Source organism: Pinus tabuliformis, chromosome 9 (genome assembly GCF_031772625.1).
Source record: "Pinus tabuliformis cultivar Carrire ecotype Pingquan chromosome 9, CPIR1, whole genome shotgun sequence".
Classification (NCBI taxonomy): Eukaryota; Viridiplantae; Streptophyta; class Pinopsida; order Pinales; family Pinaceae; genus Pinus; species Pinus tabuliformis.
In genome coordinates, this window is record NC_142307.1 from 1,603,021,708 (window position 1) to 1,603,046,528 (window position 24,821).

Genomic DNA, 24,821 nt, shown 5'->3' on the forward strand with positions numbered 1-24,821 from the left:
TAGATAAGTATTTTTGTAGTTTAGAGTATTGTCTAGAATATTTTGGCTAATAAAAATAATAGAGTAGATACTAAATTGGAAATTGTGAATTTTATTATTAATTTATTATGAAAATTGTATTATGTAAATTATAAGCTTTACGGATGGATATCCTTTTTCATTCCTAAAATGTAATAAGTTAAGTTGTAAGTACAATTCTGGAGGCTTCCATGGGTGTCAAGGTAATGTATACCTTAGAGACTCTCAATTGGATGGATACAGGTAAGGGATTTTCAAAGAGGACGAATGTTAAAATTATATTAACCCCAATGGCCTAGTTTTCTAAATCAATAGTTGTTGATGATGCTGGAAATCCATCAACCAAGGGGGTCTCCTAGATGTGAATTCCCATTTGGAATAGGAGCCCCATCTGAAATATTGGCCTGGTTTCCATATATTTTTATAAATTTTCCTTGGGTTTAACTGTTAGCAAGAGAGAGAAGCATATATGTGCCTTTGCAAAAAGAAAGTGTGCCTCGTCAATGTCCGGTTGCAAGTGTATCCAGTTTCTTCTATTGCAGAGGGAGGCAAGGTGAGCATCTAAGAGAGAGGTAATAGTACAACCCTATTAAAGGTGCACACAAGAGAAAATATAACCGCCTAACATCAAATATAATAGTCCACATAAATGTGACAATTGTTACCATCATTACAACACAACCTTAATTAGATAAGCACTAAAATAGTTCAACTACTTTAGTACAGGTGAAAGAAAACATGAATCATAAATATTCATAGAAAAATCTTACAAATATTCACAATCCATGCATGAAAATTTTTTGGCCATTAGGTTTCAACTACTAGGTAAAATTCCTTAGATACATGAATATAATGAGCATCATATCTCTAATAGTGGAGCATTAGAGCCATGATTTGCTACCCAAAAGTACTAACTTTATCTCTATGATGCCTTATGGGAGAAGCCAAGGTGAAAAGACCCTTGCATATACAATGAGGGTATATATATAATAAATATGGTGATCATACGCCTCCCAGGTGACTCTTAGACTACCCTCATAACTGTTTGAATTCTCTGTGACCTTTCAACTCCCTCATGATGTTTCAAATTACATGGATGACTCTTAGAATTCCACTTTACATTTGATTTTCCAATATAGAATTTACATAATCCACAAATGATGTGGCATATGGTGACTCATGACATGACATGATATTGATGACATGGATTTCACGATTACGTGGCAATGTCAAGCCACTCTTTGTTGTTTCTTTTTCTTTAATTATATATGTGCAATTCTTCATCTTCATCAGAGACATGATTTTTTCTTCCTATCAATGCCACAAAGGGTTGTGAATCAGATTGAGCCTTCAAGTTCTCTCGATCTTTGACCTTTTTCTGAAATATAGTGTTCCTTTGTCTTCTCACCTGTTGATCATCATATCTCTTTAGCTCCATATGTGTCATGATCATCCTCTCATTTTACTTCATCATCAAACTATCATGATAAGATAGAGTACATGCAATTTAAAAACATTCATGACAAGTCAACCTCAATCTGAAAAACCCCTAACCTAACATATTTCATGAACTCACCCGTTAGGGCTGGAGCTAGTTTGGTTGAGTGAATGGCTAAGGGGATTGCACAATTCTAGAGGCCAAGGTTTGGGGGTGAGGTTTGATACTACGTGATGCAGAGTTCAGGATGGGTAGGTTCAAGAGATTATGTAGTCGAGGGAGTTAGGAGCTCAAGGCAAGGTCTTGAGGCTTGATGATGCCCGCTACATAGTTCTGGAAGGACATAGGCCAATGCATTACATAGGACTCAAGGACTCATTCCAGAGGCTTTAGCCTTCAGACTGCACAATGCGCAGTTGAGGGAGGCATGGATGAAGGGATTGCATAGTTGAGGGACTCAAGGGCTCATGTTGGAGTCTTGAGCCTTGATTTTTTTGACTGTGTAGTTTCGGAGGCAGGGAGACCAAGTGATCACACAATTACACATTAAAGAAGATCAAGGCTAAGGCTTGAGGAATCGGACTATGCAATGTGTAGATCAGGTTGGGATGGGTAGAAAAATTATGTATTTCTAGAGCTTAAGGGATGGGCTTGAGCACTCAGATTGCATAGTGCATAGTTATGGAAAGAAAATATTGTGAATTTTGTAGTGGCAAGGGATAAGGGTATTGCTTGAGGGTTGAGACTACGCAATGTATAGTTCAAGATAGGAAAAATGAGGCTGAGTGACCCGGTTGAGGATTTTTTGCAGTTGGACTAAGTGTTAGATCAATGAGTTGAATATGATTAAAAGAGAGACTCTATAAAAGATGAAAAATTTAGATCACTTGATGATATGACAAAGAACACGGAAAACATATAAAAAACATACCTTCCTCAATGCAACAACTTTGTGATGAATCCTAACTAGTGCGACACTAAATATACACTTTGCGATGACAGTGATGACACTTATGCAACAGTGCTTAAAACTTTGGGATTAGTGTGATACATATTCACATGATAAGAGCAACTCATTATCACGGATATTACCCCTTCAGACAAACCAAAACTCCACTTTATGTGATGAATGACACTGCCCATGCCAGAAGACGACACATGTGATATGGAAAGAAAAGTGTGAACAAAACTTGCAATACACAAATTATGGTGAGAGAGACACATTCCAAAGGAAATATAACATAACAGCGACAGTAATAAAAGTGAAAGCAAGCAAAAGCGACAGTCGAAAACATGAAAATGACACTCACAAAAACAAAGGTGCATAAAAGTGACAGTTTGAAAAACTTAAAAAAATAGAAGTACAATGCAAAGTGAGAGATTATCGATGAACATGCACACTAACTTTCAACATAGGTTGAGAATAGCATAGACACTGTCTTGATAGATTATGCATGGACTATTCAAGATTGCGCAAAAGAACACACTCATGAATTCAGTACAAACTAAGCATGTGTGAGCAAGTGAGTTTGACACTTGCAATACAAAAAGGGAGACCAAAATATTAAAAAACCATCATCACCCAAGGAGTGACCACAGAACAACCAATTTCAAGATCCATAGTAGGCTCCAAAATTTGAGTGTAGGTAAACTTTTGGAGGGTGTTGTCACAGCAACAACACCTAGTGACACACTGGTAGAACTCCAACTTCTTTTCCTTGGTAAATTCTTTATGCAAGGTCTAGTTCTTTATGAAGTATCAATTCATTTTTTGGATTACCACAAATTCCCCACTTACCCAGTGCATGAATATATTCCCCTTTATTCCTTTTCTTGGTTTAACACAAACATAAGATCAATGGTCACATAATGTTTCAGATTGGGAAAAGAGTAATAAAGTTTGCAAGCTTTATATTTTCAGAGCGAATTTTTTCATCTCTGGTGTTGCTTCACTACCAGCATGCCTAGATAGTTTCGTAGTGGAGTCACTTCAGGGACACAAACATTGCTCCGCTTCCAGTAGGCATGGACAGTACCCCGAAGGAATTGCTTGCTTCACCTCTCTATGCAGGAAGCCTTCCTCTTCTTTTTCCCTTTTAATTTATTTTATATAGAACTATGCATTGAAACTTATTTATTTCATGGGTGGAAGATGGATCCTGACTTATTGAAGCTTGGAGAGGTTGTCCCTTCATAAGAGCATGTATAAGACCTGTGATATTGGTTTGCTCATTTAGATTTTCACCTTGTCCTTCTCTACTTGATTGGATCATATTGAAAACACAAAAACATAAAGAACCGAGTGAAGGTGTAAGGTTTCCAATATAGACACGGGTATCATGGATCAACACAAGGCTTCCCTTATGCAAGGATCATATTTTTTGTCAGAACATCACTGAACAAAAGATGTGACCAAGACAAAGAAGAAAAACATAAGGCTAGCCAAATGTTTTTGTGTCACAAAGCCCTTTTTTATTTTGCCACATTTCCTTTTGATCCAACAAAGCATCTTCATGCAAGGTCTTACAAAACAAAAGAAAATACAACACACAACAAGAAAAGAAAACTAGAAGACAAAATAGAAGGAGTCTAAACCAAAACATGATGTGACACCAAAATGAGAAAATATAAGAAAAACTATAAAAATTGAATGTAGGATGGATATGCAGTAAAACTAGAATGCAATTAGACATACTCCTAACCTAACTAGCTAAAAGGTCGGGTTCATGTAGTCATCGTATTTTCTCTTGACCTACATTCACAAATATATGATCAATTAAAACTAACGTAAAGAAATGTGAAACAAAACAAATAAGAACTTGAGAAACTTGCAGAAAAATTTGAAGGTCATGCCTATCAGCAAAAAGATAGGTCATGGCCACCATTTCTAAATAGTTCACATTATTACATTTTCAATGAAAACTATCATTGAAAAAACATTGGAATAGTCTTGCGAATGTGTCTTCAACTACACTGAACTCCTTAGAAAGCATGCAGAAATATCGAAACTTGTTATTTGTTATAGAGCTTTCTAGGTGAGATTGCTCCAACCATTCAGTGATTGGATCATAAAATTCATGATGGTCCTCTTGAAAACCATGAAACCTTCGAGAAGATGGATTTTTAGTTAGAGGCATGAGATTACATTGAGAATCTCACAAGGGAAATTAGATCTGATCATATTTAGTAGGCATGTCAAGATAGTGAAGATTTGACAACCATTAGTGAGTGCAGAAGTGCCTCCACTACTTGACAAGTACCTGGATGTGAGATTTTAAACCATAAAGATCAAAGGATGTAAAACAACTATCATTGGATGTGATAATGGGAAAATAGTAAGCTGGATGACAGCCATCAAGGACAAAATCATGGTCAGACATGCTGATTAGAGCATCAGATTCCCGATTTGGAATTAACAAGGGTAAATCAATTTGAACAATTTCACAAATGTTTTGCATAATAGAATCATCTTCCTTGCATGATAATTGTAACAAATCATTTTCTTGTAACTGGTAACATACTGTTCTAGCATCATAATCATCAAAAGAAGAAAAATGTAATGCCAGTACAACAAACACAAGAAACCAGTCAGTGTAAAAGGAGAGAATAAGAATTTGATTCATCAAATAGTCCATGCATTCACTAATGCTTAAGAGGATTTCAGGTGTGATGAAGAAAAATATTAGCATCAAAATATTCAAAAGAAGGATCAAGAGATGATTTTTTTCAAAAGAATGTGGCACGTATGACTCCTTTAGCCAAAGATAATCTTTAGAATAATCAATTTCATAGTTCTATCATTCAATGAGAGATACACGTTCCAAACCCAAGTTTGATACAAGATATTTGCATTAATATGAATCAACTGAATTGAAATACTACATCCAAAATACCAAAAATCCTTTAGGAAGGAATTTATGTCTAATGAAACCATTCAAAGAGAAATATTTTGTGAGAGAAACCAGATATGACTTAGTTCGGGGGGCCTTACCAAAGTTGTGAGGTCCTGAAATAACTATCAATAGAAGTTGAAGTTTCTCGACTGCCTGATAAGTCCTGAAACTTTCAAGGATTGTAAAATCACATTTTGAAGGTTGAACCAGATCATGCATGGTGTGAGGATAGATTCTTTCTATGATTTCAATGTGGTCACTATCAACCGGATGGCATCAATCTCTGTCATAGATTTGATCAGATTTTACAAATTTAACAACGAGATTACTCAAGTCGAAAGATTGTTTTGATCGCAAATCCAGAGATGTATGAATCAAAGAAATTTCATGAGAAAGTTGATTTGATGAGTTGTCTTCATGCAAAACAAGATATGATACGAGATGGAACATATAATAAATGATATTATTATTTTATCTTTCATCATGGAAAACCTCAATACCTTGTGTCAATTGAGAAGTGACCTCATTTGGTGAAGAACTTAAAGAGCATGGAGCATCTTCATGGAATTTAGATGAATCAGAAAAAGGAGTGAACAAGGGATAGTGGGACGAATAGGAAGTTTCGATGAGAACATTTTCTACGTCTGGATCAGATTCTAGATCTAATTTTGTCAAATCAACATCTTCCAGAGGAACTGAAAAATTTGTTGGTGCACTTGGGCATTCATCATCACGTACATCAACAAAATCATCACCATGAGAATGATTGTTTCCCAAGACTACAGATCTAAACAATTTGATTTCATTTGATTCACTACAGATATTAGAAGATTGAAAATCATCCAAGAATGTAATACCATCGTCTTGATAAGGAGGACTTCGAAAAAAAAAGAAAAAATATTAAAAGTCTTCACATTCCTTCTCTACTTATGAAATGTGATGACCTTGTACTTGATTGCAATCAAAAGGGTGTGAAGAAATAATTGGTGGAGAAGGTTGATCAAACATATCATAATAAAAAGAGTCATTGCATGTAAATGATAGGGGATAACATATTTCCTTTGCAGAAATAACAATTTTAGGGGAACCAAATTCAATATTGTGGTTAAGGGTGCTAATTTCATCTTGAGGAATGGAAAGATTAGTCTTCACCATAGGTTTCTTCAACCATTCTGGGATTTCCTACATGGGGTATGAGGAAGGAAAAACAAAAGGGAATGAGAAGATTGATTTGGAATTTTATGTGCATATTTCCCAACTTGATTATCATCACACGGAGGCACCCTCATCAGAATTGGAAAAGGAGGAGGAAAAGGAACAAAAGGAGTGGTAAACTCCTCTAAAATTAGGGGTGTCTCCTAGTTTACAAGAGTTGGGGAATAAGAGACATCACTTGGTTTGGATTCACTGTGTAAAGAGATATGAACCAAATGCTCAAACTTTTGTTTCAAGAAATCTCAATTTGTATGTTCTTCAGGAAATTCATAACAAAGGTGAAGGAAATGATTAGAGAAATCCTCAACGGATTCATCAGGTTTCATTATAAGTTGATTTATTCTTTTATAAACATCTTGGAAATCATACCTATCAAATTTTAAATAGATCTCCTCAATGAGATGGTTGAGGCAATGAATGGAAGTAGGTGATAGAGTGTGACACCATCATCTAACTCAACCTTCAAGGGTGAGGTAGAAAATAATACAAGCCACATCTTCACAATCAATTTCATAGTATTCACAAAACTTAAGGAAAAGAGATGCATGCTCGGTAATAGATGTATCACCCTCACCATCAAACTTGAGTTGAGACAAGTCATGAAGAGATTCATCGAGGATTGAAATCTCACTGGGAAATAGGTTATAAAAACACCCTGGAAGTATGATTTAAGGATGAGCCATTTATGATAAGAGATTAGAAAAGGACTCAATGGGCTCAACTTGTCATTTGGCCCTCCTTCTAGTGCCATTTGTTGATGGTGTTATAAATCTATCAACCAAGGAGGTCTCCTCAATGGGAAGTCCCAATTAGACCTCACATTGTTTGGAATAAGGACCCCATCCGAAATATCGGCTCTATTTCCATATATCCTTTTATAGATTTTCCTTGGTTTTATCTGTTGTTAGGAGACAAAATCGTATATGTCCCGTTCCAAAAAGAAAGTGTTCCTAGTGAATGTTCAGTTGTAGGTGTATCTAGGTTCTTCTACTGCATAGGGAGGAAAGGTGAGCCTCTAAGAGAGATGTAATAGTAACACCCTAGTAGAGACGTACACAAGCAAAAAGATAACCTCCTACCATCAAGCAAAATATTCCACATATATGCGACGATTGTTACAACCATTATAACACATCTTCAATTAGATAAGCACTAAAATAGCCAAAACTGTTCAACCACTTTAGTACGGGTGAAAGCAAACATGAATCATAAATATTCACATAACAATCTTACAAATATTCGCAATCCATGCATGAAATCGTGCTGGCTATCAGGCTTCAAGTATTAATTAAAAGTCCCAACATACATGAATACAATGAGCATTACTAGCTTCAATAGTGGAGTATTACAGTGACAACTTTCTCTCCAAAAGTATTCCTTATGGGAGATGCCAAGGTGAAAAGTCCCTTGCATGTATAATGAGGGTGTGTATAACAAATAGGGTGATCATACACCTCCCATGTGACTCTTGGAATACCCTCATGATTGTTTTACTTCTCTATGACCTTTTGAATCCCTCATGACATTCACATTACATGGATGACTCTTGGACTTCCACTTTACATTTCATTTTTAAATAGAGAATTTACATAATCCACAAATGATGTGTCACATGATGACTCACGACACAACATGACAATGATGACATGGAAATTCCAAGACACTCTTTGTTGCTGCTTTGTCTTCGATGAGAGATGTGAAATGCTTCATATTCATGAGAGATATTATTTTTTCTTCTTATACACCCTCTAAAGAGTTATGAATTAGATGGAGCCTTCATGGGGTCCTGATTTTTGATATTTTGTTGTAATCTGGTGTTCCTTGGTCTTCTCACCTGATGATCATCTTATATATTTAGCTCCATATGTATCTTCTATCATGGTCTTCATCTCCTTTTCCTCCATCATCAACCTGTCATGACAAGATAGAGTACCTGCAACTAAAACCATTCATGAAAAGCCAACATCATTTTGAAAAACCCCCAACCTAACATATTTCATGAATACACCTGTTAGTTTTGGAATTGGTGGCTTGTTGAGTGACTAGCTAAGGGGATTTCATAGTTCTAAAGGCCAAGGTATGGGATTGAGGCTTTGTACTATCCAATACGTGGTTCAAGATGGCGAGGTTCAAGAGATTGTGAAGTTGAGGTGGTAAAGAGCTCAAAGCAGGGGCTTGAGGCTTGAAGTGTCCCATTGCATAGTTCTGGAAGGAAAAAGGCCAAGGAATTACATAGTTGAGGGACTCAAGGACTTAGTCTCGAGGTTTGAGCCTTTAGACTTTGCAATGCATAGTTGAGGGAGGCTTGGGAAGAGGGATTATGTAGTTGAGGGAGGCTTAGGAAGAGGGATTGCGTAGTTGAGGGACTCAAGGGATCATGTTGGAGGCTTGAGACTTAAGTTTTCCCACTAATCAATTTTGGGAGGCAAGGAGACCAAGTAATTGTGAAATTGCGTAGTTCAGGAGCTCAAGGCTAAGGCTTGAGGATTAATACAGTGCAATGCATACTTAAGGCTGGGTTGGGGAGAAAGATTACGTAATTCTGGAGGTCAGGGGTTAGGTTTTAGCATTGAGATTGTACAGTGCACATTTCTGGAAGGCAGATACTACACATTGTGCAGTTATAAGGGACACGGGTGTTTCTTTAGGGCTAAACTATGCAATGCACAATTCAAGCTAGGCACGATGAGGATGAGTGACCCAGTCGGGGAGTTTTCCCAGTTGGACTAAGTGTTAGATCAGTGAGTTGAATATGAGTGAAAGAGAGACTATGAGCATGATCACACACTTAGATAACTTGACGATATGACAAATAATACTCAAAACATATGAACAACATACCTTCCTTAATGCAACAACTTTGCGACGACTCCTACCAAGTGTGACACTAAAGATACACTTTGCGAAGATAGTGACCACACTTGTGTGATAATGCTTAAAACTTTGAGAATGAGTGTGATACATGTTTACATGATAAGAGAAACATTATCACAAATATTGCCCCTTGAGTCTAACCAAAACTCCACTATACGCGATGAGTGACACTTCCCATGCGAGAAAACGACACATGTGATATGGAAAGAAAAATGTGAACAACACTTGCAATACACAAATGACAGTGAGAGAAACACATCCAGATAAAAGAAAACATGAGAAAAAAACTAATTAAAGTGAAATAAAGAAAAAGTGAGTCAAAAGCATGAAAATGACACTCGCAAAAATGAAGGTGCACAAAAGAGACAATTTGAAAAACTCACCAAAAATAGAAGTACAATGGAGCAGAAAGTGAGAAACTATTGATGAACATGCGCACTAACTGTCAACATGGGTTGAGCTTAGTGTAGACACTATTTGATGCACTGCTCTAGGCTTGTTCAAGCTTTCACGAAAGAATACACTCATGAATTCATTACAAATTGAGCATGTGTGAGCAGGTGACTTCGACACTTGCAATCCAAAAATGGAGACAAAAATCCTAACAAAACATCATCACCAGGGAGTGACCACAGAATGAACGATCACAAGATCCACAGTAGGCTCCAAAATTTGAGTGTAGGTAAATTTTTTTAGGGTGTTGTCACAATGAAAATAGTATTATAAACAAAAGAGTGGTGTGGGTCAAGAAAATCGACAAAAAACTATGTGTATGTTTATATACAATAAACTGTAAATTACTAAAGGCCAAATACTAGAGTTTGAGTCCTGGTTAGTTACCCAAGAAGTTAGAAGACAATTTAGGTATCATCTAACCTTGGAGTGGATGAATCCTAAACTATAATAGATAGGTCTCAGAAGGGATGACAATCCCCACCGAGTCTTCCAGACTACAATGTTTTAAGATGAGATAAACTTGAAAACCATAAAAGAAAAACTAATTATTTTCTCTTTCATTCCTCTGTACTAGTTATGTACAAATATTCAGATAAAAGAAACTATAGTTAACAACATTGTAAAAACATAAGATACTAAAATAAGTGTTATGGAATTGCTATATAATCTCAAATATCCTTTCTGTTGAAAGACCTTAAATTAGTTTCAGTGTATTTAGACATAAAATGGAAAAAGTTCCATTGATACAATATAATAAACTATAGCAGTAAAAAAGGTAAGTTGTACTCTTTATATTGATACAAATAGTACCACAGATATACAAGTTGAACGAAAGGAAAGTTCTGAAGGAAATTATCTTAAAAAAGGATGCAGAAGATATAAATATTAATCCAAGGGTTTACAAAATATCCAAATAGGATTGTTTAAGGAACAAACATGCATAAGAAGTTGCAAGTTCGTTTATATATGTATATATATATATATATATATATATATATATATATATATATATATATATATGTACATGTGGGGTGGGGGGGGGGGGGGGGGGGGTGGGGCGCGCGGGGGCTAGAGTTAAGGCCAATATTATACAATATTAAAATTTCAAATACATATTGTCGTTTCTGCCATAATAGAAAAAATACATTCAAAATGTCAAAAGAAGTTCTACACACATGGTTTCTTGGAAGATAATTTTTCAAGTCCAAATGGCCATACATACATAAGATATATCATAAAAAACTTCTCGGAAATTTATCTAAGAGGTTGTGGAAACAAGTTTTCATTATGAGGGTATAAACCCTAAGTTGTAGAAACTCCAATAATGGGTCTAAGTGTCATGTTCGAGTACCCTAGAGAAAAACCAAGAAATTTTTTTTGAGTAAGAACCTAGATAGTTTCTAATCAAGTAATGATTCCAAGAGCAAAAACCATAAATATTTAACATAATAGTCGTGTCTCCATAGAGGAGCGTCTAACCTACAAGTTTCCAAGGAAGTTTTATAAGTCTTGTGATAAATATGGAAAGGAAATGAAAAGGAAAAATGTCTGACCCATTGTCATATCATTACGGGAAAACAATACCTTTATTTTCATAGGAGTCAAGGTTTCCTTTCTGTGCCTATGGCCAGGATAAAATACAATGTTAAAAAAGAGGGATACTTCGTTTGAATATTTGGTAATATGAAGGAAAATGACCAAGGTTTAGCTTGAAAAGGTTACCTAAAATTCGCATAACAACGAACTAGTGCTTGTCTCATTTTGTCACGAGAGGATTCTAACCTCAAAACCCTTTCTTTTCACCTTTTGTAACACTGGAATGAAGGGTACTTGAGAACAAACCCATAATAGAAAAAATTAAGCGTTGTGATTGCATAAACAGAAAGAAGGAATCATGCTATCTTAATAACCTACCCACATAATTGAAATTTGCAAGATATTACAATAATAAGTAAATAAATCCTAACCTGGAAAGCTAAATGTTGAAGGACCACCTTTTCTTTGCCACATAAGTCAAGAGACTGCAATAAGTCATAGAGAACTAATTGCTACGAGAGTAAACCATGTTCAAAGGTGTAACATAGGAAGAATGGTTACAAATATCACTCTAGAACAAAGAAAAAGAAAATGAGGATAGTACGGAAATGTGGGTGAAGGTAGTTATACCAATACATTTTGGTGTAACTACGTTCACCCACACTGTCGCACTAGCCTCATTATTTTGTTTCTTTTGAAAACCCCACGATCATCAATCAAATCCCTAATGCATTTGATTGTCAATTTTATGAATTCTCATAAGCAAATTAACTAGTGACTTAACCTCCAGTGTGTAACCATCCATAAAAACACCTTGCATTACAACTAGCGATATCTATAGTAGGCGAAAACCATAAATGTGATCAGCTACAAGTTTCAATGTTGAGGCGGGATAACATATATCATAACAACCTTACTCATGTAGTCATCTGGTCCTTAAATTATTATATAGTAACTATATTATAGATTTGGGGTAGATATTCATGCTCATATGGATCTAGAGTAAACGTATTGGAAGAACTATAGTATTAGGAGTAACCTCCTTGAGGTTTCACGAATTTTCTATATACCTAAACTATGAATAGTTTGCATATAATGGGTGGATTTTTATAACATATATGTTGTTAAGGGAAAACAATTCTACAGGAATACCTATAAAATTAAAATGAATATTGTATATTATTAACTCTAAAAGGATTAAATTTGTACATATAAAGATGTGTAAATGGAAAAGAAAAAAAAAATGTGATGTACATTTAGTCAATGACCAAAAGAAAAGGTAGGAGATGGAAAAAATAGTAAAAATTTAGATTAGATAAATGTGTGTTGATGGACAAAGAAAATGATACTTTTTGATTCATTCTAAATGTAAACTAATGGAGAGAGATCATTTAAATGCTTATCACTTCATGCCTCAGGGTTGAGACAAAAAATTGATTATATCACTATAAGAGTTCTTGAATGTTTAGTATTTCATTTTAAAAAAGAAATAATGTCCATTTGCATTCATATATGATATTAAGAATTTTTTCATGGTGAGTGATGTTGCAAACGGTACTAAAGCACCAAGGTTCAAAACTAAGGCCTTTGGCCAACCACATTTCCTTAATTTATTTAACAGTGAAATTTGTTCATCTTACACACTGAATACAAAGTAAGGTCAAATAAAAATACAAATAAGGAAACATGGTAGGACATCATAATGATACTGACATTAGTGAAGGCGACATTTATGTACATCGGAGCTAGAAATCCCAAGTCCCTAATAAAGAACTATTAGACATGATGAAAAATATGTAAGATGAAATATTATACATCCATGTTTATCATGAACAATTGTTAAATTCTAGTGGAGAGCAAGAATAGATAATCAATAATTTGGCAGATAAAACAAATTCCAAAATTGTAGCATCAATGAAAGAAGGTGAAAATAATGAAGAAACATTTAAACGAAATGCAATGGAAGAGGAAGTAGAAAGTCAAAAAAATAAAAGTTGAAGAAGAGGAACACAACTCATCCATAATTGAAATTAATCCTGAAAATAAACACAAGGTGGAGGTACATTGGGAATTTAGAGAAAGAAGTCTGCCAACGTATGATGGGGAATTTTAGGAAGTGAAAAATGCCTCATTGTTGAACACAAATCAATATTTTTAGGTTTACGATTATACCACCAACTTAAATACCAAGTTAGCCACTTACCAGTTACAAGGGAATGCATCCCTATGGTTGGAAGATGTTCGAACAATTCATAACTTGGAAGGAAAAGAAGTTAACTGCAAGAAATTCCAATGATTATTCAAGGATAAATATTTAACAAAAATGATAATTTGATGAAAAGGCAAATGAGTTTCATGATTTGAAACTAGGACAAATGTCTATGGACAAAATGATAACTAAATTTATGCATCTGTAACATTATGTGCCTTAAATAAAGGAATAAAAAAGAAAAAATTCAGTAGTTTTTAATTTTTCTTCCACCTTCCTTCAAGGAGAAAATTGAGTATGATAACCCCAATATTATCGATGAGGTTATTTGAAAAGAAAGGATTCTCTACTAGCAAGGAAAACCAAATAATGATAACTCAAAAACCTAGCTTAATAAAAATAAATAATGAGCAATGCAAAATAGTAAGGGAGAAAAATTGGACAATTTGATTAGAGAAGTAAAGGAGGGGAAAATCGTAGTGTAAAAAAAATAATGGACAATCCTAGAAGTAGAAAGGGCAAACCCATATTGGGTCTAAGTAAATTAAATCTAGTAAAGGACTGAACAGGAAAGATAGGTGCTGGAAATAATACTGAGAGGGGGGGTGAATCAGTATTATCAGAAAAACTTTTTCATTTTATACTCAGAAACATATACGCTACTTCAGTTAAGTGAAACAACGTGTACACGCTACTGTGTCTAAAGAAACCAGCGTATAACAAGAAAACTTATGATTCAGTAGCTTATCTTCAGTGAATTCATCAGGACATTATTAACCATGATAGTAAAACAGGTGCAGTATAACAGAACAGATCATCACACAGAAAACACACACATGAACACCATGATATAAGGTGGAAACCCAATGTGGGTGAAAACCACCTGTTGCAAGTCGTCTCTATCTTTCTTTAATATGAAACTTCAGTTTACAATCTTTTGTACTGGTGCAGCCTTATACCAGTACGCAGGCTACAACCTGCTGAAGGCTTCAACCTTCTCTCATTCTCCAAACTTCCTTGGAAGGGAGCTCCAACCCCCTTTGCTCTTGTACTAGCTAAGATACTAGTACGTATGTGCTGGCCTACAATCTTCTTTCCTTCAGGTACCACTTTTCATACATTTTCAGACTGGATATTCCTGAAGCACAACATTACAATCTGAAGACCACAATTCATTCAACTTTCATAACAGATCATTGAAGCACAAAAGAACCAATACTAGCATCATCAATCTTTGAATCACTGAACCACTGAAACCCTGTCAACACCAGTCACCAGAACACAGATCAGACTACAGAACTCTGCAATAGCAGTCAGACCCAACTGCAACCCCAAAAATCAAACTTCAAAAGATATACGCTACTTCAATGAGAGAAACCTGCGTATACATGCGCTTTTACCAAAGACAACCTGCGTACAGATCTAAAAATAAATTCTCTTAACTTGCAGCTGTACCAGACATCAGTTAGACCCAGAACATAACATTGTGTTTGTATGCAGATCTAGAAATAGGCATAATCAACCATATCATAATAGTGCATTTCAAACCATTAGATCCCGATCTGTCCTTAGATCTAGTCTTCCATCAACCAGTGTGATCTCTCCTTAGCTTAGATCAAGCAACCCAGAACCTGCATACCAGATCTCTTTCTTTTTCAGATGTTCAAGACTTTTCAAATTGTCCTTGCCTAATGATCTTCTTCTCCTTATATAGCCTTAGGCCTTGCTCAATACCAAGGGCCAAAACCATAGAAATCCAATACCATCAGCTTCAAAACTAGGGATCAACATGTCCGTCGAGACACCATGGTCCAAAACCATAGGTAGAACTTCCAAGGAATAACCGCCACAGACCAAAGATAAGTTTTCCACATACACGCTCTTTTACTGAAGCCAACCTGCGTGTACACGCGACTTGGTATATAGCGAACCTGCGTATACGCGACTTGGTATATAGTGAACCTGCTTGTATAAGCGACTTGGTATATAATGAACCAGCGTGTATATATTTTCTCTTCATACTTGTAGTCTGATCATCAATTCCTTGCTGTTATCCTTCTGCACTATGATTTGTCATCAGTGTGATTTGCCATCAAGGCCAACACTTGTTTCATAATGCCAACAATAGGTAACCATTAAAATATTGGGTTTGTGGTGAACCCTGCCTTTTATGAAACTTCCCTTATAATACAAAATCCGTACAACAACTCAAAATGTCTAAGAGGCTTCCATTGTCAATGACACAATGAGAAACATTCTATGCATTAGCCAACATTGGAGGAGAAACATACAAAGCACCAATCCACTATGGTAGAAAATCGAAGGTGTTATCCGTACCGATATTTTTCTTTATTAATTCATCATGATGCCAGGGTAAGTTATGTTAACCATGAAGTTGTAGAAAATTGTAAATTAGTGGCTGCAAATTTTAAAAATCCCTGGCTGGTACAATTGGATAAAAAGAAGGGTCACAAATTGAGTAAAATCTTGCTCAGTTGTGTTGAATGGGAAACAAAAGACAATCAACTTAAATGTATTTCCGTTAGGCTCTTATGATGTCCTGATAGGCATGGATTGGATGGAAAGTGATAAAGCACTTGTTAATTGTCTTGAGAAAATAATTACTTGTATAAATAAAAATGGTGAAACACAAGTTATAAGATGAATACTAAACCTATTTCTATATGTCAAATATCAGCATTATAGTTGAGTAAAGTAACCAAAAAAGGGTGTTAATTTTTTTCCACCAAAGTAGAAAATTAATCCCAGAACAAAATCACTAAGTTAATAGAAGAGTTGGAGGTGGTGAAAATTTTCCAAGATGTATTTCAAGATGAAATCCATGGACTACCTACCATGAAGGAGAGAGATTTCTACATAAAACTGGTGCTAGGCGCAACACCAACATCCAAAGCCCCTTATCGAATGACTATACTATAAATTATGGAATTGAAAATTTAATTGTAGTAATTTTTATGTAAAGGGTATATTAGGCCCAACATATACCCATGGGGTGTACTAGTCCTTTTTGTTAAGAATAATGATGGAACATTAAGGATGTGCATTGATTATTTCCAACTCGATATGTTAACAATTAACAATAAATACCCTTTACCCTGCATTGATTGTATTTTTGACCAAGTTAAAGGAGTGAATCTATTGTCCAAGATAGATATTAGATATGGGTATCACTAGCTGAGAATCAAGGAAGAATATATGTACTGAAAATAATGTTCCAAACCCAATATGAACATTATGAACTCACAATGTTACCTTTTGGGCTTTCAAACACACCTTCCACTTTTATGTGCTTAATGAATGGCGTATTCAACAAATTTTTGGGTAAATTTGTGTTAATTTCATGGATGATATACTGTATACTCTAATATTTTGGAGGAACACTAACAACATTTGGAAATAGAATTCGGAACCTTAAGGTAAAACCAATTATATTCCAAATTCAGTAAATGTGAATTTTTTTAGGATAAGATACAATATTTGGGTCACATAATTTGAAAAGAAGGGATATCAGTGGATCCCAAGAAAGTGAATGCCATTCTTGATTGGCCAATACCAAAAGGCATAGCTGATATAGGATCATTCATTGGGATAACTAGTTATTACCACAATTTTATAGAGGGATTTTCCAAGTTGACACACCTTATAACCTCCTTACATAAGAAAGGGGTAAAATTATTATGGACACAATAGTGTCAGGAAAGCTTTGAAAAGTTGAAACACCTACTTACAGTTTCTCTGGTGCTCAAATTAAAGATCCAAAAAAATATTTTAAAGTGTGTATAGATGCAAGCCTTGAAGTTCTGGAGGTGTACTCATGCAAGAAGGGCATGTTGTGGCTTATGGGTCACAAAAACTGAAAGAACACAAGAATAACTACGTACTTTATCACATAGAATTGGTAGCAGTACATGTCCTCAAAATGTGGAGGAATTATTTGATGGGAAGAAAATTCACCTTAATCACATATCATGTAAGGGTGAAATATTTTTTGAGCCGACCCGATATGAGTGCCAGGCAAGCTAGGTGAATGGCTTTCCTAAGTGAATATGAATTTAGTATTAAACACGTAAAAGGAAAAGAGAATAAGGTAGAAAACACCTTGAGTTGGAGTTTACAACAAGTATATGAAATTTTTATAAGTCAAAGTGAAAAAAATCTATTGGAGCGATTCAAAGAAGAAACATTAACACTAAATATATAAAAAGAGGGAAACTAATATTGATCTAGATAACAGGGTTGATTATGAGATTAAAAAAAAGGTTATTAACCTATAAAAGAAGAATATATATATCATTTCAGGAGGAAATCAAGCAATTGGTAATGGATGAATGCCATAAGAAACCTTCTGCAGGTCATCTAGGGTACCAAAAATTGATTACAACCCTCAAAAAAGAGCTCTTCTAGCCAGGGATGAAGAAGGAAGTTGTTGGATATTTGGTTAGGTTCCAAGAATGTTAGTAAGTGAAGATAGAACATCAACACCCAACAATATTGTTGAACCCTTTACCTATACCAGTGTGGAAGTGGGAGGTTATCCCCTTGGACTTCATTATAGGACTGATTCAGACATAGAAACATCATGAATCCATAAAGGTCATGGTTGATAGACTAACAAACAATTCCAATTTCATTCTCATGCAATCTACATATAAGGTTACACAAGTGGTCGATGTTTTCATGAGGGATATTTTTAAGTTGCATGGCAAACCTAAGGTAGTCATATCAGATAGAGATCCAAATTTTACTTCGAACATATGGAGGACATTGTTTACCAAATTGGGTACACAGTTAAACCTCAATAATGCATATCATCCACAGATGGATGGGCATACTGAAAGAGTGAACTAGAATCTTGAAGACATGTTGTTTATGTATTGCATGAGCCAACCCACTAAGTGGGCGGACTACATACACTTAGTAGAATTTATGTATAATAATGACTATTAGGCCTCATTAATAATGTGCCCCTTTGAAGCTTTACGTGGGAGGAAGTGCCATATACCTGTAAGTTGGAGTCGACTTGAGGATAGATTGGTAGTAGGACCCAAATTACTACAAGAGATGGAGTAGATGGTAAAGCAAATCAAACATAATTTGGAAGAGGCACAAAATAGACAAAAAAGCTATGTTCATTTGAAAATAATTCCTAGGGAGTTTCAAGTAGGGGAGCATGTTTACTTTAAAGTATGACTCAAGAAAAGTTCCCCGAAGCTAGGGAATTGTTCTAAATTAGCTCCTAGATATTGCGGCCATTTGAAATACCGGCTAGAATGGGGCCAGTGGCCTATCAATAGCTAGGTAATTGTTTTAAATTAGCTCCTAGATATTGCGGCCATTTGAAATATTGGCTAGAATGGGGCCAGTGGCCTATCAATTAGCTTCACCATCTCATGTTAAAACTCACAATATATTTCATGTGTATTTTTTAAAGAAATATATATCCGATCGTAATCACGTAATTAATTAGAATGGTTTACAGGTCAAACTCGAAGGCGAGTTCCAAGTTTAACATGTACAAATTTTGGATCAGAGAGAAACTTCTTTTCATAAAAGAACTATTTATCAAGTCAAAGCACAATGGGAGCACTTTAGGCCTGAAGTGGCCACCTTGGAATTGGAAGAAGAAATAAAAGAGGCTTTCCCAATGTTATTCCGAATAAGAATGGAATTTGAAACACTAAGGATGGTGTCTCTTTTAAGGGAAGGGGAGATGTAATACCCCTGGATAAGAACTCATGATTTTTATTATTTTAATGTGACTGAAAATTTAGAAGTCTGGGAAAGGATGGTTGATGTAAATATTTATATTTTGTTGATAAATTAAAAAGACATTATTTTTGTTGTTAATTCTCTTGAGAATGTGTTAAGGGATGTTAGGTGTAACTTAAATCATAACTATGAGGGAAACAGTTGGAATTGTCCATGTTAAATTTCTCCTTTTGCCAAGATTATTCAACTAGAATAGGTGAGGATAGACTAGGAAAAAAAGAAATGGTAGGAGATAAATGCCATGAAGTTGGTTCTATGTGGGAATATTGTGGGAGAGAAAGAAAGTTATTTCTAAAAATAATTGGTGGGAGAAATATGGTTTGGAACCCAAGATAAATAAAGAAGGGCACTGCTTTTTTAGGAGAAAATACCTTGAAAAATTCATAGAATTGTTCCCTAATAGAGAGGAGTAGAGCTAAGGGGTAGCTAGCTGTGGAAGCTAGCATATTGTTGTGACAACTTTGAGAGCCCTTAACACATTTATACGAAATACTATATACATATCTGTGAAGTTTAGAGTATTGTCTATAATATTTTGGCTAAGAAAAAAAAATAGAGTAGATATTGAATTCGAAATTGTAAATTTTATTATGAATTTATTTTGAAAATTGTACTGTGTAAATTATAAGCTTTATGAATGGATATCATTGTGCATTCCTAACCTATAACACATTAAGTTATAAGTATAGTTCCAGTGGTTTCCATGGGTGGCAATGTAATGTATACTTCAGAGACTCTAGAAAAAATGGATACAACTAAGAGTTTTTCATAAAGAAAGAACGTTAAAATTTTATTAACCCCAATGGCACAATTTTCTGAATCAGTAGTATAAACAAAAGATTGTTGTGGGTCAAGAAAACCAACAAAAAAGAATTTTTATATTTATATACAACAAACTATAAATTACTACAGGTTGAATATTAGAGTTTGTGTCTAGGTTAGGTACCCAGGAAGTTAGTAGACAAGTTGGGTGTCTGATGACCTAGGAGGGTAATAGTCATAAACTCTAATAGATCTAATAGTAGATAGGTCTCACTGCCTATTTTACTGGACTAGTATTTTTTAACTAGAGATAAACCTAAAAACCATAAAATAATAAAATTTTCTCCTTCATTCCTATGTGTGCACAAATATTTAGATAAAAATAAAGATAGTTAAAAACATCATAAGAACATAAGAGAATAAAATAAGTGTTATGGAATTTCTATATGATCTAAAATATCCTTTATGTTGAAACACCTTAAATAAGTTCAGTGGATTTAAATTTAAAAAGGGGGAAATATTCCATTAATACAATAACATAAATTGTAGCAGTAAAAAAAAAGTAAGGTGTACTCTTTTTATTTATATAAATAGTACCATAGATATATAATTCAAACACAAGAAAAGTTTCAAAGGAAATTATTTTATTAAAGGATGCAAAGCATATAAAAATTAATAAAGTGTTTAACAAAATATCCAAATAGCATGGGTTAAGAAAAATAAAAATTGCATAAATAGTTGCAAGTTTTCTATCAAAAAGAAAAGATATTTGGGCCAGAGTTAAGGCCAATGTTATAAAATAATAAAATTTGAAATACATATTGTGATTTTGGCCATAATAGAAAAAATATTCAAAATGTCAAAAGAAGTTCTAGGCACAAGGTTTCTTGGAAAATAATTTTGTCAAGGTCGAATGGTCATATATACATAAAATATATCACAAAGAACTTCTTAGAAATTTAGCTGAGAGGCTGTATAAACAAGTTTTCATTGAAAGGGTATAAACCATAAGTTTCAGAAACTTGAAGAATGGGTCTAGGCTAAATAGTCGATTACGCTAGAGCAAAACCAACAAAAAAAATTAAGGACCTGGATAGTTTCCAGTCAGGTAATTATTCCAAGAGTGACAACCATAAATCCTTAACATACTATCTATGTCTCTGGAAAGAATCATATAACCTGAAAGGGTTCAAGGAAGTTTGTTAGAAGTCCTATGATAAAGATGGAAAGGAAATGAGAAAGAAAAACGAACGACCCACAATGATATTGTTATAGGGAAAACCTCAACTTTGCTTTCAAAGGAGGCATATTTTCCTTTCTGCTCCTATGGACAAGATAAAATACAACATTAAAAAAAAAGGAAACTTCACTTAAATATTTGGTAATAATAAGGAAAATAACCCAGATTTAGCATGAAAACATTACTCGACATTCGCATAGTAGCAAACTGGTGCTTGTTGTAATTTGTAACCAGATGAGTCCAACCTCATAACCATTTTTTTTTTCTACTTTTCTAACCCTTGGATGAAGGGTACCTGAGAACAAACCCATAATAAAAAAACATTAAGCATTGCAATTTCATAAGTAGAAATAAGACATTGTCCTGCCTTAATAACCTACCAACATAACCAACACCTGCAACCTATTACAGTAAGAGGTAAATAAGCCATAATCTAGAAAGTTATATGATGAAGTATTATCACTAATTTTCCACATTGAATCCACAAAAGTGAACCGAGTGCAATAAGTGACATAGAACTAATTGTCTTAAGAGTAAACCATGTTCAAAGGCATAACAAAGGTAGAATGGTTGTAGAGCTCACAGTAGAAGAAAGAAAGAGAAAATGAGGCTAGTACAACAGTGTGGGTGAAGGTAGTTACACCAATACCGAACCCAAAACTCCAACATCATCGATCAAATCCCTAATGCATGTGGACCGTCGATGATATGACACCTCATAAGCCCATAAACCAATGACATAACCTCCAATGTCTAACCATGCACGAAAACACCTTGCATGACAACTAGTGATATTTATGTTGTAAGGGGTTCCCCTCTAAAATCAACTCCTCTCTCAAGTTATTTGTACATTCGTGGGCCCTTGATTTAAGTGTTCGACAATTAAAATAGTTTCAACCTTCCGATTAGTGTTTGACCGGTATTAAGTTAGTTAGAAATTTAATTACAAATTATATACTCGGGCAGATGAACCTCGCCATTGCTTGGCACTACTTCCAGGTGCTTCTTCCTTCACAACCCATTTCCCTCCTCTGAGATTTACCACACTCTTCCTATGCGTGAAGAGATTCTGAGGGGTCTACTCAATGCTGATCTGATTGGGTTCCATACATTCGATTATGCGAGGCACTTTCTTTCTTACTGCAGTAGGATGTTGGGATTGGAGTATGAGTCCAAGAGAGGGTATATAGGCCTAGAGTATTATGGGCGCACTGTGGGGATCAAGATTATGCCTGTGGGCATACATATGAGTCAGCTTGAGGGTGTATTGAAGCTTGTTGATACCGAGTGGTGGATTAGTGAGTTGAAGGCAAAGTATGAGGGTAAGATTGTGCTTTTTGGGGTTGATGACATGGACATTTTCAAGGACATAGGGTTGAAACTTCTGGCAATGGAACATCTTCTGTATCAGCACCCAGAATTGGTTGGTAAATTGGTCATGGTGCAAATTCTCAACCCTGCACGCGAGCGAGGTAGGGATGTTTTGGAGGTCCAGGAGGAGATATATGTCACCTCAGCAAGGATAAATGAGTCATTTAGAACTAAAATATATCAACCTATTGAATTGGTGTAGAGACATGTTCCGTTGTATGAAAGGGTTGCATATTACACAATTGCAGAATGTTCAGGATGGTATGAATTTGATCCCATACGAATACATTGTTTGCAGACAAGGTATTACAGAACTAGATGCCAGATTTGGAATCACATCTGATAACCCTAAAGAAAGTATGCTGGTAGTGTCCGAGTTTATTGGATGCTCTCCTTCTCTAAGTGGAGCTATTCGTGTAAATCCCTAGAATATTGAAGCTTTACTTGAAGCTTTAGCTGATGCTATGAATACTGCCATTACAATGCGAGATGCTGAGAAGAAAATGAGACGTGAAAAGCATTTTAGGTATGTCAACACTCATGATGTAGCCTTTTGGGCCTAGAGTTTCATAGGATACTTGCAACTTGTAGAGAGAACTCTCGAAGCTGATGCTATAGGCTAGGATTTGGATTGGGATTCAGAGTGGTGCGTCTTGATTCATACAAATCTCTTATCGATCCATACACAGGTACAAACTTACATAGAACTTTGTCTTTGTATCATTGTGTGTATCAAGTTCTTTTTTGTTACAAATTTAAATGAGTAATATTAATATGCCTCTGCTTCTTTTCCATCTACGTTTTCTTGGCTTCCCAGAAATATCAAGCAGAAGGCTGAAGGTGTAGACCAAGAAAGCGTAGCCCATCAATACATTTGGGAAGATATTTTGTACTTAAGGCAACAAATTTGAATAGTCCAAGGAGTACACATGAACATTGAACCGAGAGAATGTTGCTGAATTTAAACCTAGAGTGACCTCAACTCTTCATCAGACCTTGAATTTTAAGGCAACAAACATCAAACCATTCTCATAACTTATGAGGCTAGCAACCCTCTATTAAAGGCTTACATGAACTTGATGATGATGAACCACACTTGTTGGTTTGAAACGCATTGGCCAAAAAATTCTCTCATGTGATTTCTACCCAAAGACTTTGTTTAATTCATTATGGATCATAGAAGCTTGAATACATAAAAAAAGGCTTACATTGTTTAATCTAGAAACATAGTTCATTTTCAATATGGAGGTTGTCAAAAAACCATCCTTTTTGAAACACAAATTTGTTGATATAGTTGATTTGTGAGAGACAGAGGCAGTGGAAAATCCAGTTAGCATTATCTTTAATGTTATGCCAGGAATACAATTCTATATCCCATTCCTACACCTACAAATAATATGATCCATATTAGTGCCATTAGAAAATTGGCTACCTAGGATGAATCCTATTCCCTCCCAAAGTTATCAGTTGTAGCAGTAAATTCATATGCTACCCAACTAGATTTTGGGAAAGATAAATTCAATTCTAATTTCCAATGGTATTGGTTGTCTCGTGATAGCATAACAACTCCCTGTCAAATGTAGGTATGGAATTTTCTTCTTTGAAAAGCTTCAGATTAGTAGGCTTTCATCTCTTATAAAAAATATCTAAATTTAAGTAACCAAACCATATATATATATATATATATATATATATATATATATATATATATATATATATATATATATATATATATATATATATATATATATATATATATATATATATATATATATATATATATATATATATATATATATATATACACACATAAATACATTACATTCTTAAATTGTGTAATCAAATCTCTTATCGATCCATTTAATTACATTACATGCATGTTATATTCCTTTCTGGCGATTGGTTTAGTTTATTATTTGACATTTCCTCCATGTTATATTTGTCCTTTCCCATTGAAATATTTAACAAATCCTCATGCCATTATGTGAAAATGAACATCTATATTTTGCTTTAGAGCCT

The 24,821-nt window shown here is 34.8% G+C and overlaps 1 pseudogene; it reads left to right on the forward strand.

Annotated features, from left to right (window-relative positions):
• Positions 1–23,565, forward strand: part of LOC149154901 (alpha,alpha-trehalose-phosphate synthase [UDP-forming] 5 pseudogene) — a 60,606-nt pseudogene extending 37,041 nt beyond the window's left edge.
• Positions 23,566–24,821: the final 1,256 nt, after the last annotated feature.